Source organism: Labeo rohita, chromosome 4, assembly GCF_022985175.1.
Source record: "Labeo rohita strain BAU-BD-2019 chromosome 4, IGBB_LRoh.1.0, whole genome shotgun sequence".
NCBI classification, from domain to species: Eukaryota; Metazoa; Chordata; class Actinopteri; order Cypriniformes; family Cyprinidae; genus Labeo; species Labeo rohita.
Window position 1 is genome coordinate 40,965,950 of NC_066872.1, and position 16,311 is coordinate 40,982,260.

At 32.9% G+C, this 16,311-nt stretch overlaps 1 protein-coding gene across 1 annotated transcript in view; it reads left to right on the plus strand.

Moving 5' to 3' along the window:
- Nucleotides 1–695: 695 nt before the first annotated feature.
- The window catches only part of cdk17 (cyclin-dependent kinase 17), a 57,902-nt gene continuing 42,286 nt past the window's right edge, over nt 696–16,311 (plus strand). Inside the window, exon 1 of the mRNA XM_051108607.1 lies at nt 696–1,002. The gene's annotated coding sequence lies outside the window, so the exon portion shown is untranslated. The remainder of the gene's footprint in view (nt 1,003–16,311) is intronic.

Sequence of the window (16,311 nt, forward strand, 5' to 3'; positions counted from 1 at the left end):
AACTGCACTACAAATTAGTGTGTTTATTGGTATATTAATAAATGTAAGATAATTTGAATACAAATGCTAGTTTATAACATTCAGCAGAACAATTAACTGTTTTCCCTGGTGAAAAAAACAGCATAAGCTGGTAGGTATGTTTTGATGCTGGGATGCTGGTTAGGTTTTGATGCTGGTTTAAGCTGGTCCTTTGCTGGTTTATGCTGGTCCTTGACCAGCAACATGACCAGCAAAAACCAGGAAAGGACCATCTTAAACCAGCATCAAAACCTACCTAACCAGCATTCCAGCATCAAAACATACCTACCAGCTTATGCTGTTTTTTTCACCAGGATTGCACAGCTAAAAAGGCTAAATGGAGATTGCTGACACGCCTCGAACACAAGTTTACACCAGGTCTTACATTTAAAAATAAGATGGAAAGATAAAAAATGAATAGTTTTTGTTTTATGCTTGATTCAGGTCTCCTCTATATGGCGCTGTCACAAAAAATAGGGTCTTAGAAATGCGGTCCTAGATCTGCGGACCTGAAACTGCACCCTCCGGTTCTGCAGGAATTCACTACTGGAGCAGGAACATACTATTGACAATAACAGACGCTTCTTATCGACCGTTGAGCAGCAGGTGGCGCTGTTTGTCAACTTTCAGATAAGTGCGATGTTCAAATAATTGTGCAAGGTTTTCCTCTTCCTCCGATGTCACCCCTAGGCGGAGGCGTCAGTAGACGGGCAGCAGCAGCACCCCTCCCGGCCTCGAGCACCGTCACCAAACGCTCCAGGGAAACGATCGCCATAGTGAAGCACACGCGAAGCGCCTCCGACCCGTTCTGCTGAGGATACCAGCGCAAGTTTGACCGATATAGGTCGGCCGAAGCTGCGTGTTTTTCGTCGGAAAAGACAGCTTGTGTTTGTGTGTGTTGGCGGAGAGTGGAAAGACGGCATCCGGCCTCCGAGAAGCAGGCGAGGGCAGGGACTCGCGTCCAAACAACGTTTACCGTCTCTGGTGAGTCTTGCGTTGCGTTTCTCGTAACGATCATTTAAGCGGAAGCAGACGCGACGCTCATGTTAGGTTTGTCAGTTATGTTTAACCAACAAAACTGCCAGGTTTGAGGAGTGTTCGGCTCGAGTAATCTGATTAAATGTTGTTTAATCGACGGTTGTTTTGTCAACACGAACTATATGTCGTGTTTAAATGCGGTGTTGCTGGTTTAGCTATAAAAGGAAAGCAAAACCGTTGCTTTGAAGTGTTTATTTAAGCTTTGACTAGTACCGAATTCCACCACCTGGTTCAATAACAATCCTGACAGGCTTTGTAGGTTTGTTTTGGTAGTTTTGTTTTACGTCCGTCTTTCCATAAATAGTCCGTAATGCTGAAATTCAGTTGTTGTTTTGAATAAACATTTATCAACAGCTGCTCGGTTGAAACGGTTGTTATGCACGTCCATGCACTGGAAAGAATAATCCTTTAAACCTATATTTTTTTCATGTAAAATGCATTTTATTTCCTGGAAAAGTTAGTTAAAGTACTTACTTGTTGGCAGAAACTATTGTCAAAATCGTTTATGTATATACATATACATATGTGCATGTGTTTATGCTGATAAGTGTGATCACAGACATGCTTATTTTGTTTTCCTGTTTTATATGAGACAGATTTCGTAATAATAAGAAGCATTTAAATAATGCATCTGTGTCATGACATAAATCATGCAATGACGACAGTATGCATATATACACTATGCTCTAGTAAGTCTCTACTGCTCACATAGCCTGCATTTATTTGATCCAAAGTACAGCAGAGTAAAAATTTTTAAATATTTTTACTATTCAAAATAACTGCTTTCTATGTTAATGTATTTTAAAATATAATTTATTTCTGTGATTTCAAAGCTGAATTTTTAGCATCGTTACTTCAGTCGCATGATCCTTCAGAAATCCTTCTAATATTCTGACTGATGAATTGAAAGTTCAGAAGAACAGCATTTATCTAAAGCCGAAATCTTTTGTAACATCGTAAATGTCTTTATCATCACTTTTGATTGGTTTAAACCATGCTTGCTAAATAAAAGTATTAATTCAGCACATTAGAATGATTTCTGAAGGATCATGTGACTGGAGTAATGATGCTGAAAGTTTCGATTTGATCACAGAAATAAATTACATTTTAAAATGTGTTCAAATAGAAAGCTAAAAATATTTCGCTATATTACTGCATTAGCTGTATTTTTTTTGCTTTGGCAAGTAAATGCAGACTTGGTGAGCAGAAAGGAATTCTTTAAATAACATTAAAAATCTTGCTGTTCAAAAACTTTTGACTGGTAATGTAGTTCACAGTCTGTGCACTTTCAGACCCTTTAAATGTAGACTTTTATTTAGCTTATCAATCACTATTTTTAACTAGGTTAAAGGAGAAGTGCCTGTGAAACCACAGATTCAGTCCTCATCCAAACATCCTTCAGTCAAACCACAGGTGACTTCGTAACGCTGGGAAATGTGTTGATGGGTTTAATGAATCGTGAACGTGGACAAATGTATCTCCGCCCTTCAGCAGAGTAAAGGGGGTTGCTTTAAAATACGTGACACTGGAGAACTGCCAATTTCATGTGCCCTCCGTTATACCCGGGCTATTTGTGAGTCAAGCAAATGTGGCGGATGAAGACGTGCATGCATTGAATTCCACAAATGAGCACACATGTATGCATGGATATGAATGCATGCGCCCTCTTTGGATGCAATTATGGGCCGGTGGCCAATTTAGGGGTCTGCTAGTCCAGGGATGATGCCTATTTCTCAATCAGGGGCTCTTGAGATGGAAATGAGGGTGCGTTCCACAGCCTGGCATGCAGCTGTTGCATGGATGACCCAAATCGGGGGACTGTGGCTTGGCTGTTCTGAGTCAGGGCGGCTGCATGTAAAGTGACCCACATGGTGATGGACGAATGTCGGGTATATGAGATATAGGCACGCCGTTGTTTCTGTGTGTGCTCTAGTTGAGCGTTTGATGGTGATAGTCAGTGTAACATGAGGACAATGGGCCCATGCCTCACCCAGATGAAGCTCATGATACAGTTTCACGTCGTGTTAGTGTGTTGTGACAGAGGAGCAGGGTTACATGGCCTTTGTCGCTTCTGGGTCCTTTGTACTTGGCCGTCTTTATTGTGGTGGTGGATCATGCTGATTATGCACGGCCCATAAAAAGGCGTCACGAAAAAAGCGTCTCACACTCTTGTTCTCGCTCTTGCTTTCTCACACACGCCCACACGCACTTTGCGCTTTTATTTTTGTCTTCTTAATAAACTGTTCGTACCCATATTTCATCCCTCCTCTCTAGCTTTTTCAGGGTACGTGGTTGTGTAATGTGCTGTCTGATAGCGTGAAGTGTAAATGTCTTTTTTTTTACGGTTGAGATGCTTTGTTGGTTGGTCGGTAATTGGTTGTTTAGAATCTTCCAAACATGTTGAAAGAGTTCCAAGCTCAGGAAATCTAGAATGGAAGTGGTACAATCCATCAAACTGGATGCATTTGTTAGTGAACTACTAGTCTAGCGAACTAGATTTCTATATTCTGTAGTCTTTGCTTGTGCAAAACGCGTCACCATGTTGTTAGGGTGTGCTTGGTTGTTGCCAGGGTGTTCCTATATGGTTGCTAAGGCATTCCAAGTGTTGGTTAAACCTGTGCAAAACCTGTCAACATGTTGTTAGGATGAGCTTGGTGGTTTCCAGGGTGTTGCTAAGGTGTTCTTAGTGGTGGTTCAATGTTGCTAGGTGGTTGCTAGGGTAAAAATGAGTCAAGAAAGAAATAATTGAGTATTTGCCTGAGCAAGACCCATCACCATGTTACCAGGTGTTCCTGTATGGTTGGCAAGGTGTTCTAAGTCATGATTAGTATGTTGCTATGTGGTTGCTAGGGTAAAAGGGAGTCAGAAAAGAAAAACCGAGTGTCTGTTGATGCAAAACACATCACCATGTTGCTAAGGTGTGCTTGGTTGTTGCCAGGGTGTTCCTGTATGGTTGCTAAGGCGTTCTAAGTGTTGGTTAGGATAAAGGCTGTTACCTTGCAAAACCTGTCAACATGTCGTTAGGATGATGTTGTTGGTTACCAAAGTGTTGCTATATGGTTGCTAAGGTCTTCTTGGTGGTTGTTGCATGTTGCTATGCGGTTGCTAGGGTAAAATGAATCTAGAAAGAAAAAGTTGAGTGTTTGCCTGTGCAAAACCCATCACCATGTTACCAGGTGTTCTAAGTGGTGGTTGGCATGATGCTATGTGGTTGCTAGGATAAAATGTAGTCAGAAAGTGAGTGTTGTTGATGCAAAACACATCACCATGTTGCTGGGGTGCGCTTGGTTGTTGGGCAGGGTAAAAGTGTGCAAAACCTGTCAACATGTTAAGGCGTTCTTGTTGGTTTCCAGGGTGTTGTTATGTGGTTGTCAAGGTGTTCTTATTGTTGGTTCCATGTCGCTACGTGGTTGCTGAGATATATGTCTGTCAGAAAAAATAACAAAAAAGTGTTTGCCAGTGCAAAACCTGTACCATGATGCTAGGATGTTGTTGTTGGTTAACAAGGTGTTGCTATGTGGTTGCAAAGGTGTTCTTAGTGGTGGCTCCCTGTTGCTATGTGGTTGCTAGGGTAAAAGGGAGTCAAAAAAAAAAAAAAAAAAAAAAGCGAGTGTCTGTTGATGCCAAACACATCACCATGTTGCTAGGGTGTGCTTTGTTGTTGCCAGGGTGTTCCTATATGGTTGCTAAGGCATTCTAGGTTTTGTTAAGGGTAAAAGAGTGCAAAACCCATCAACATGTAGTTAGGATGTTGTTGTTGGTTACCAAGGTGTTGCTATGTGTTTGCTAAGGTGTTCTAAGTCGTGGTTATGTTGCTATGTGGTTGCTAGGGTAAAAGCGAGTCAGAATAGAAAAAGCGAGTATTTGATGATGCAAAACTTGTCACTATGTTGCTAGGGTGTTGTTGTTGATCACTAAGGTGTTGCTAAGGTGTTTTAAGTGGTGGTTCCATGTTCCTGTGTGGTTGTTAGGGTAAAAGTGAGTCAGAAAAAGAAAAACCAAGTGTTTGCTGGTGCAAATCCCATCACTCTGATTCTAGGGTGTTGTTGGTGGTTACCGAGGTGTTGCTATGTGGTTGCTAAGGTGTTCTAATTGGTGCTTATTTCCATGTTGTTAGGTTAAAAGCAGGTCAGGAATAATAAAAAAGGGTTTGCTTGTGCAAAACCTGTCACAGTGCTGTTTAAGTGAGCTTGGGGTTACTAGGGTGTACCTATATGGTTGCTAAGATGTTCTAAGTGGGAGTTCCATGTTGCTATGTGGTTGCTAGGGTAAAAGCAAGTCAAGAAAAGAAAAGCAAGTGTTTGCCTTTGCGAAACCTGCTATCAGGTTGTTGCTGAAAAATGAAAAGCAAGTATTTGATGCTAAGTTGTTGTCGGTGGTTACCAAGGTGTTGCTATATGGTTACTAAGGTGTTCTGCTTGGTCACTAGGTGGTTGCCTACTAGTCCAAACTAGCCAAAATATTCTAACTCTATATTTCCAGCTGAGTGTTACTAAATCCTTTCTACTAAAATAAACATTGAAAGGGTTTGTGGGAAGGAGACAACAATGAAAGAAACAAATTGAGTGTAAAAGTGAGAAAATGAAGTTGCAAGCATGTTTTTTTCACTCTGGAGTCATGCATTGATTTGGTTTCATGGTGCTTTTGCAGAACGATTGTTCTTGCTTTCTTGTGTGTTTGTGGGTAAGGTGAGCGAGACGGAGGAAACACATTGTTGCAGGCATTAATGTAACTTGACCTGCGCAGAGCTGCTAGCAGTCAGGCGATGGGTTGTGTTATGTGAGAACCCGTGTCTCTTGTTCTCTCTGCAGTGGGGTTCTTGTACAATCAGTAGGTCAAGGACATGATGGATACAGTTAATTTGGTGAGGAACAGCTGATGCTCTGCTCTTCATACGGTACAGACACCTCTGACTGCACACCCACATGCTTCCTACCACCACACACTATTTTCATACACACCTAGTCACATAATCCAGAAGTCAGCGTTGTTCCATGTGGTGGTCTCAGCTCTGGTCTTTGTTCTTGATGACTGGCTTTCTCATGTAAGTCACCCAGAACATTGTCCACTGGCTTTCTGAGTGCATCTGAAATACTGTAGTTGACTGCTTGGTTGAAAGAAAGGCCCAGTATAATTAGGCTGGTTTCGGGTTCATCTAAACCGGATTAGGTGGATATTTGAAGTTTCTTGTGCAGCAGCAAAAAAATCCTACTTGGGACTTAATTCACAAATTGTTTATCCGATAAAGGACAATACACTATATTTAAATGGAAAAATATGCTAATAAAAATACATATGCAAAAAAAATGTTAAACAGATATTAAATATCATTTTTATTTATGTAATGAAATGTTAATTTATATTAATATTTAATTTTAATTGTTATATAATTAATTATTATTATTGTTATTATTGTTTTATAATATTGTATTAGTTTTATTGTTTTTTATAATTTATTATTTTTTTTAGTTTTATTATTATTTTATAAAATTATGTATTTGTTATATAATTAAATATTCAATTATATTATAACATTTAATGATTAATAATAGTAAATAATTAAATATATTTATTATTATTATTTCATATGTTAGATAATTTTTATATAATTTTTTTGTTATAACTTACCCAATGTTAAATTAAGGTTTCATGATTAATAATTGTATAATTATTAAGCACGGCAAAGTTTATTTATATAGTACATTTCATATACAATGGTTATTCAAAGTGCTTTATCATAAAAAAAAATCATAAATCATCATAAAAAATAACAGTAACAATAAAAACAAGGAATTAATTTTTTTTAAATGATTTTAAAAAATTGTGTTAAATGAATTAAAACCCTTAAAATCAGTTTATTATATTATTATTTTTGTGTTATATACTTATTGTATTATAATTATTTTATAATTATTTGTATAAAATTATAGAATTATTTCAATTCTATTAATATTTGATGATTAATATTGGAAAAATGGTAATATATTTATTATTATTATTGTTGTGTTGTTGTTGTTGTGTTATATACTTGTATTAGTTTTATAATTATTTTAGAAAGTTAAATAATTTTTTTAAATTGTATTAATACTTGATAATTAATAATAGTAAAAAATGTAATACATTTTACTATTATTATTATTATTGTGTAATATACTTATTGTGTTAGTTTTATAAATATTTTATAGAATTATTTAATTATTCTTTAAATTATATTAATATTTTATGATTAATAATAGTAAAAAATGAAATGTATTTATTATTTGTTATATAATTATCATATTACTTATCTATTTATCTGTCTATCTGTCTTTCTGTCTGTCTATCTATCTATCTATCCATCCATCTAGCAAAATAATTTTTCTGATACGGGTAACAGTTGAGACTGTGATAGGAGAGTTGTTTTCACCTTATGTCTTTTCCTGCTTGCTGAATGTAGGTTAGTTCATATTCTTGAAGTGGTTCACACTTTTTTGGACCCTGTTAGCAATGTAGACCTCTTCTGGAAAGGGCATGTTGCTATTGGCAACAAGAACTCGCTTCATTTCTCTCTTCCTCGTTCTGCTGCCCTGGTTCTCATTTGTAATTCTCAAGAATGTGATTCTGATCAGGTGCCGTCATATTTAGCGAGTATTGACAGTGATTGTTCCACTTGTGATTATTCACACTTGTTCGGTGTTACTGATCGCATTGGAGGTGAGCACACATTGTTCAGAACGTTCTCTTCTGCCTTCCTTAAAGAGGAAGTGGCAAACCTCACAGGAAGTGACCTAATTAGAGTTCATGCAGGTCCGTCTTGTCGCTGTAATGACATCATAATGCTGTCATGTTGTGCTGGGATTGGCATTCAGCTTTTGCCAAGTCATGCGGAAACTTCAGTCTCCACACATTTCTGTAAACTGCCGTCGGCTATTTGAACAATTGGTAACCTTTCAGGAAAAACAACCGGTTACCAAACACAGGAAGAGAGGCGTGTAATACAGGACCTGGACGGGTGTATTGGGGGGAGAACCATTAACCGAATGTCTAAACCCTGTAGCCCGGGACCCTACACAATGAGAGATATTTCAGCCATGCAAAGAATGTGTGTGTGTGTGTGTGTTTATTTGTGTGCAAGTGCTTGTTGTCATTTCCTTCAAGCCCCAGTTTGGTTTAAAGAGCTGGACTAGATTTAACAAGAGGTAGATCACTAATCAGTGACTCAAATTTTTCACTAACATTGACACTTTATTACTTATTTGGTTATAACAGAATATTATAATACATATCTCTAAAGAATATTACTGAATGGCAAAATTACTTTTCTGTGCATTGGATAGGAAACAATGTTTAAAGGTTAAATCACTTATTTAATGCATTGTTTTAATGCGGATTTTAAACTTAATTTGAAAATGGATGAAAATAAACTTGCAATCATTTGCATCAAAATAATATTGCATGAAAAAAAAACAGTATGTTTGTTATTATTATTTAATAATAACAGTAATTTATACTTAGTTGATAGTTTAATCATTTTATTAATATTAATTGGTATTATTAGATGTTTTATGATATATTAAAATGTATTGCACAAAAGTTAATGTTTTTTTTGAGTTATTGATAATTTGTGTATTTCATGAAAGTTATAGTACTAAATATTTAATAATTTTGATCAATTTGATTAATGATGTTCTGATGATAGTTTAATGATTTATTAATAATAATACTATTTATTGTTTTATATATAATATTATTATTATTAATTAGTATTATTATTACTATTTATGTATATTTTGATGAGTTTAATAATTTAGTAGTAATAGGTTTTATTCATGTTGTTGTTGTAATAATAATAATAATAATAATAATAATAATAATTCCGTATTTATATTTTAGTACAAAATATTAAATAATTTGATGAATTTGATTGATTATAGTTTAATAATTATATTAATATTAATTGTTATTATTACATTTTTTATTTATAAAAATGTATTGCATGAAGATGAATAAGTTAATAAATGTAGTCGCAGTAGTAGTAATAACGATAACAATGTTTTTTATTTTGATTTATTGAGTTACTGTTTTTTTGTTATTTATTACATAAAAGTTATTATAGTGCTAAATATTTAATAATTTTGATGAATTTGATAAGTAATGTTCTGATGATAGTTTGTTATAGGTTATTATTATTATAATTACTATATATATTATAATTATTTATTATTTTTTTATTGTTGATTAATATTTTGATGACAGTTTAATAATTTAGTTTTTTTATTTTTCAAATAATAATACTAAATGAAACTTTATAATGTATTTATAAGATTTAAAATAGATTTATTGTTATTATTATTATTATTATTATTATTATTATTAAATTATATTTATTAAAACAATACATTTATTATTATTATTAATTGTAGATTTTGATGACAATTTTATTGTCATAATAATAATAATAATAATAATATGAATAATAATAGCATTAGTATTAGCAGTAATAAAATACCATTATGTTAATACCATACTATAATACTGCATTAATATAATACTATACTAATTTTAATACTAGTATTAAGAATTCAAACTGAATATTGATCATTGGTCATTTAAACAATGATAAAGTAATATTTGTTGATCTCTTGTAATAACTGAGTTCCTGAAACTCAAATGGCAGTGCATTTGAGTTTCTAGCAACGGTAGGGTCGTGGGTTCATACATTGAATGCACTGTAATTCATTTTGCATGAACACGTCTGCCAGATGTATGAATGTAAATATAAGCAGTGCATTAAGCGTGTAATGTAACTGTATATTCTGTCTGTGTGTGTGTGTTAGTCTGTTCCTGGTTCAGCTCTCTCTCTCTTACCAAACTCCACATGCTGAAAGGTTTCTTTGTATAGTGCCGCACTAAGCCGGCCTGCTTCAGCATCCCACAAATACACACACACACTAAATTCCTACAGTACCATCCAGTGCCCATCTCACATTTGGGCCAACTGTGCTACATTCGCTCTCTCTGCCATATAGTGTCCTACTTTCACTGTGATCATCGCTTTGACACCATTTGTGCCATGTGTGTCTGTCTGTATGTGTGTTACGCTCTGATTGGCTGATAATCTCTTTGGATCAGATTCAGACATTCACACAGGACACAAGATCGACAGGGTCACTACGCAGTAGTCTAAGCAGAAATTAAATGTGTAAAATTATATAAAAATTTTTTAATTAAAAATAAACAAGTTGTATTGATGTAAATAATATTTAATTAAAAATAAGCAAGTGGTGTTTATTATGTAAATAATCTTTATATAAATACAAAATTATATAAATATTTCTTAATATCTTTTTGATGTTTAATATGAAAATAAATGTAGCTTAGTTCATTTATAATGTGTCTTCTTCACCATTATGTGACCCACAGACATGATAATTGCATCGTAAAGGTCACATCTTGTGTTTTTATACTCACGCTGCGGTGAATTGAGGTGACTAAAGATTCCAGACAACTTGTCACTGTGGTTATTGTAACTAACTTTGTTTGTACAGTTTTATATGACAATACTTGCACAATGACTGGTGGGAAAATTTCCCTCCCCACTTCCTGTATAGTGATATATTGATGTACACTTGTTCCCTAAGCTGTTTGCAGTGACTTTAGACTGAGCGTTGTAATTATTCTTGTATTCTTGTTTTTTTTTTTTTTTTATTATATTTATTTTAATATTTTTTATATATTTTTTTTATTTTAACAATTAAAAATTGCATAAAAATAATAAATTAAATTGGAATATTTATTTGTAAATAGTGTTGTTTTTTTTATGAACTATATTATTCATTTGTAAATTAGGGAAGCAACTGCTTCTTCAGATGGACGTTGTTTGACTGTTGGCTCATGTTTCGCAGTATTTTTTTTTTCAACATTTTGCACCATGAATGTGCCATTTTTAAGCCACTGTGTCATAAATAGTTCAATTTTGAAAAATGCGTCTCGAGTCCTCTGCTCTGTTTCATTCTAGTTGCTTTGGAGCACAAGAACGCGTCTTGTGCTAACGGCCCCCTGAGGACACGGTTCCAAAAACTCTGTGCGACTCCGACAGAGTGAGAGTGTGTCTTTGAGACTTCTTTCATCCTTCTCGCTTTAAAATATTTATGGCGAGGCACATCGATAGGGAACAGACACTTTGGTGTCACTCACGTTCGACTGAAGGAGTGTGTGTGTGTGTGTGTGTGTGTGTGTGTGTGTGTGTGTGTGTTGCCCACAGTGATCTCACTGCCTCTCACATCTCGCATGGTGTTTACATTCCAGCGTCTCTAAGCAACAGCGGAGCGTCACAGATCTCTGCACTCATCTTTTTTTCCCTCGTTTTCTGCAGTAAAGCACGCTTTGTTCTTGTGCATAGATGTCGATAAAGTTACAAGGAGTTTGGAGTTTGTCAGGTGTGACTCAGAGGTCTTTTTTCACTCTTATGAATGATTGCATACTGTCTGTGATCTCATATATGAATAACAATATAAAAAAATCATAGTAATATTTTAAATCTCTGTTAAATGAATGTTCCAGATTTTTTTTTCTTTTCTGACATGATGTCAGTTACCACAGGACAAAAATAAAATAATAATAATAATAATAATTATATATATATATATATATATATATATATATATATATATATATATATATGTATGTGTATGTGTATGTGTATGTGTATGTGTGTGTGTGTGTGTGTATATACAGCAATTTTCTCAGTTGATGTAGTAAAATAACTAAAATAAAAACTGAAATACATAAACATGTTTTAAAAAAAGAAAGAAACAAAACTTTTTTTTTTTTTTTTTACCAAAACACTCAACAAAATTACCAAAACCTTAACTAAAATAAAAATGAAAACATAAGAACATAAAAATTAAAACTAATTCAAAATATTAATAACAATACTGAAGGTCAGTGCTTATATTGATTGTAGATTTATTTTATATTTGATTCAGAAATTTAAGTTTAAAAATTTGTTATTTGAGCTTTTAAGTTGTCCTTTTAAGGTTTGCTTAGCTGGATAAACTTTTATTTTATTTTTCCTAATTTTCCTAATTTTCCTAATTTTTAAAAGTGTAATGCTAACTGGATTTTGTAGCTTTGTTAAAAAATAAATAGCTTTTTGTTTAAAAAAAAAAAAAAGAAAAAAAAAAAGACAAGCAATGTGGTTTGGCAAAATGTTCATAAGTATTAATGCAACAATGCAAATCATATACTAATCATAAAGCTAATGAAAATTACCAAAAATACTCATGCTAAAAATATAAAATAAAATTTATGTAAAATAAATATTACTAAAATAACACTGCTAAGCAGTCTGTGGAAATTAAAGGCGGCTTTTTTCAATTAATTTTTGATGATTAATATTATATGTATTTTTTTAATTCAAATTTAACTGGTGAGCTTGAAAATTTTAATCTTTTTTTTTTCCATCCTACCCCTTGTTTATGTAATCCCCATAATTCCCTCTTTGTGCAGGGTCTGCTTTCCAAGCATATTTCTTTTACCCTGGGCCGTCTTTGCCGTTTCCTTCAGCTGTGATCGATTACAGTAGTTCATTCTTGTTTTATTCCCCAGGTCTTGAGTGATTTAGCTGATGTCTGGAAATATCTGTGCACATGATCTGTCATGGGAATAGGCCGGGCCGTGGGGGTTTTAGCATGCCGCTGTGTTGTGCAGAGTCAAACAGGATCAGAGCAAATATCAGGACCTCACATCAGGACCCTCAGTGTGCGACACGAGGTGGATGGCCGCAGGATTTGAGCAGATGTCTGGAGATGTCCTTAAAGGGATAGTTCACCCAAAAAAGAAAAATCTGGTGTTGTTTACTCACCCTTGAGTTGTTCCAAACCTGTATGAATTTCTTTCAGCTGTTAAACACAAAAGAAAACATTATGAAGAATACTGGTAACCAGACAGTTGACGGTAGCCAAGAGAGTAAATACTGACAGAATTTTCAGGCATTAGCATGAAGTCAGAAGCTGGTGATGGTTTAGTTAGCACTGTGGTTAGTAAAGTGAGTTGGTGCATAGGGTGAAAAGTAGTTGGTCAGCAGATGTAGACCACCCCTCCCCCCGTTAGTGGGTGAATGTGGTCGACTTTGTCTTTTGATAAATGCATTTCCTATTGAAATAGGAAGTTGAGGCGCAGTATATATAAATGCCATTTTTATAGCACAGCTATATACATATACTTATGTTTTAGTGTTTTTTGTAAACATTTAAGGTTATATAAAGGTTCATTTAGTCAACTTTCCTATATGTAGTTATTTCCTTAGAATTTTTCAGCATTCTTTTTTGTCATATTCGGAGCAAAATTCAATCAGATTCTCTCTAAAATGACAAGAAAAGTAAATGGATAGGAAAAAAAAAAAATAAATAAATATATATATATATATATATATATATATATATATATATGTATATGTGTATATATATATATATATATATATATATATATCTCCAATATAACAAAATCACTCTGAAAATATATTGTAAAATATATTGGAAATATGTTGCACTAAAATAAAAATTATATTAAAATAAAAAATAAATATGTATAAAATGTAAAAAAAAAAAAAAAAAATACTAAAAATAATAATGTTTGCTTAGTAAAATAAAATAAAAAAAAATACATATTTTGAGATTAGAAAGTTTAAGTTGAGGTACCAAAATGACTAAAACTATATAATGTTTTAGTGACTTACATAATGTTTAGTGATGAGTTAATGACTAATTTTAATATATATAAAATATAAAGCTAATGAAAATTGCAAAAGCACATGAAATGACTTAAGCTGAAAATATAATGGAAATATATTACATTATACATTATTCAGTGTATAATGTAAATGAAAATGTAATTAAAATAAAATAATAAATAAATAAGAATTAAAAAAAAAAATACATATATATATATATATATATATATATAACATACATAACAAAATGGCTCACACTGAAAATATAAAATAAAATCAATATAATACTATAGAAATAATACTAAAATAACACTACTAAGCAGTCTTTGGAAATTAAGGTCAGCTTTTTTCTATTCATTTTTTTAATAATTGTGCAGAAGTTGAAGGTCTATTGCTCCATTGATTAAAAACATGTTTTTGACTTGTTGTTTCCTGTCTTTGCTAACTAAACCTGTTTATTATTGAGTGTTTGTGTGGAAAACCGCACATACGCACTCTGAGAGCAGGAGAAAGTAGGGAATGATTAACTTTGAGTCAGACGGGCGTTAAACTCCACGTCCAAAGTTTGGTTAGATTACATCACATGCTAAAAGCAGCTAGCGCACTGCAGTGCCACCACTGCATATAAACCGACCTAGTTTCCCACATGCACTGATTTTTCCCAGTTTGTTTAATACATTTATAGCATCAAACCAAAATGTGTAGGTCTTTTTGCCATGCTTTTGTTGTCTCGATTGTGGTTTTTGTTTGTGATTCTGCTCTGGAATGTTACTCACCTGCTGAGGGGACAATTACAGGAAGTTTGCGTCGTCATGGCTACACGAGATTTAAGAGGATCGTGGGATTAGGAACCCGACGCAGCCAGTCATGTGTCACGGCCGTCCCATATCTGCAGGCGTTCAATATCAGCTGAGAGCTCTGTCCGAGTGCCAAATGTGCTCTTCCTGTTGCAGCGATGTCGATTTTGACCTCTGTGTCTTTCAGCGTTTGTTTTGCTGAAAAGTTTGTGGCGGGAAGCAGAAGCCGGGCTGATGGAGTGCTGGAGTGACACATCTGGGTGATGGAGGGAAGCTGGCCTGGGCTATAGGCTAAAAATATAAGGCTAAGTGGAGTAATGGAGCATCTCTCGGGCGGAGAGAGACACGAATGTGGGACGTTGCAGATGCTTCTGGGACGCAGGGAGGGACGTGTGTTCTTATTCAATGACCTGTTCGTACTCGCCCTCTTGAAACTCTTCTCTTCATCGCTCACCTGTCAGTTCCTAACCAGAAGTACCACTGTAGTACAATTACGACACAACATGATAAACAAAAAGATTATGTGTTATGATTCACTGTAGTTTTATCCTGTACAGTGCCTCATAAGTGTGGATTTAATCGCCCACCCATTACAGTTTCTGTTTATTTAGATGACCTTCTTCTCGATGATTTGAACTATTGCGTATGACACAAATGCCCATATAAATAGATTTTAAAAATATGTATACGAGAATCAATATTTATTCAATAGCATGAGGGGGAAAAAAGAGTTTGTAGAGTATTGTTTTATAAATGTATTAAAACTGCTTTCATTACGATGCTTTTTTTGCACACATACCATGGTAAAACTGTGTTGTGTGTGTTTTATACTTATTTAATTGCATGGTAATTCCCTTTGAATAGTTATTATGGTTATACCATGGTAAATTTTGTTTTATTTTTATTTATTTTTATGTTTTTTTTTGTTTGTTTTTTGTTTTTGTTTTTTTGTTTGGAATTCAGTTGTTGTTATACCATGCTTTTGAGCATGCAGAAGTATTATTATTATTATTATTATTTTAATTCAGTTTATTTTACAATATTTAAAAATGTTATAGAATAATAATAATAGTAAATATTATTATTTATTGTATATTAATATAATTTATATAATTTATTATGCATTTAATATATATATATATATATATAATTTATTATATAATAATAATAATAATGATAATAATAATTATCATTATTTTTTATTATTATTATTTTTAATTTCATTAATTTTTTACAATATTTAAAAATATTTTTAGTGCATAATAATGCAGTAATACATTCATAATAATACTAATAATAGTAATAGCAATAATAATAATAATAATTATTATCATTATTATTATTAAATTTAATTTCTTTGTACAATATTTTAAAATATATTTAATAATATATATTTAATATCATAACAACATATATTGTATATTTAATTTAGTTGTTATATGTTGTTGTTATTATTATTATTATTATTATTATTATTATTATTACTGTTTACAAATTAAAAAATGTTTTATATAATGCAGTAATACATTATTAATAATAATTATTGTTATTTAATTCAATTTGTACAATATTTAAAAATGTTTGTATAATAATAATAATGTTTTTATTATTATTATTGATTGTTTAATTTTACAATATTTAAAATTTGTTTATATAAGTAGTAATAATATTTTATCGTTGTTATTATTACATTTATTTTTAAAATAGTTACAAATGTTTATATAATAATAATAACAATAATTTCTT